A 1,119-nucleotide genomic window follows, 5' to 3' on the forward strand; every position below is an offset into this window, starting at 1 on the left:
CATTATTTCAATCTTGTAAAATCGTACCTATATTTATAACAGATAACTGCCATCAAAGTTGCGTTTTTTTTTATAAAACTTATTACGTTTTTTAAAAGCAGAGAAGGGTATATTAACAATAGAATGATAGAGATGTCAGTTTCCAGCTGCAGCATCCTGAGTCCTTTTTCAAGGCAAGCTGCGCCCCTTTGTAGACACTTGAATGATGAAAAAAATCCAAAGCCGCACTTTTTTGAGATAATCTGCAAAAATTTCAAAAAGACCAGCCTAATTTTAATTACCATAGCCGCATGTGCATCAATAATCTAAAAAAAGTATAGTTTATACTTAATTTTCATGTAAATATGACGTAAGAAAAAATCCTTTTCTATATGAAAAATGTATGACTATTAGTGGTAAATATGAAGGCTTGCGTCATTCAAATTAAATCCGTCGCTAAAAATACAAGAATGATAAAATTCACTAGACAATATTTAAAAATAGATAGGGGGGGGGGGGGGAGGGGAGGGGGTATCCGTTGTCAAGAAAAAGGTTTAAGTAAAAGCACTACATTCTAATTATAATACTTTTTCTAAAAATCTTAATGTAATATATTTTTAGTGCTCCCAAACAAAGTTCGTGCAATGAACTGTTATATTTCAGTCTATTTCAGTCGCTGCCATATTTTTAGTCAAATAAATAGGGCGAGTTAAAAGGCAGCTAATTTAACAAATAAATGAATTGTAATAACTAGCGAAGAATAAACCTGAACCTATACCATAGCCTCACATAGGCACCAACATTTCCATAATAAATTTTTTCCAGTCATTATAAATCATTAAGAAGAATTTTTAATGGTTGGTTGTCTGTGTCAAATAATAGAGCAGTGTAGATATTATTTTATTGCCTTTACAGGAGAGGGACTTGACTAAGAATAGCCCAAAACCATCCCAAAAGCTATATGTGAAGAGTCCATGAGATTAAAAACTTAATCCATTTATTTGTTATCAAAATTTTATTGGACGAAATACCTAACTAAATTATATAATATTTTTCATTAATATTACAGTGAGTAAGATAGCCCCCCCAAGAGAAAATTCTTAGAGATGAAGGATGATAAGTTCTTAGTAGGGGGGGGGG

This window comes from Acartia tonsa, chromosome 4 (genome assembly GCF_053477335.1).
Source record: "Acartia tonsa isolate MP-2025a chromosome 4, ASM5347733v1, whole genome shotgun sequence".
Lineage (NCBI taxonomy): Eukaryota > Metazoa > Arthropoda > Copepoda > Calanoida > Acartiidae > Acartia > Acartia tonsa.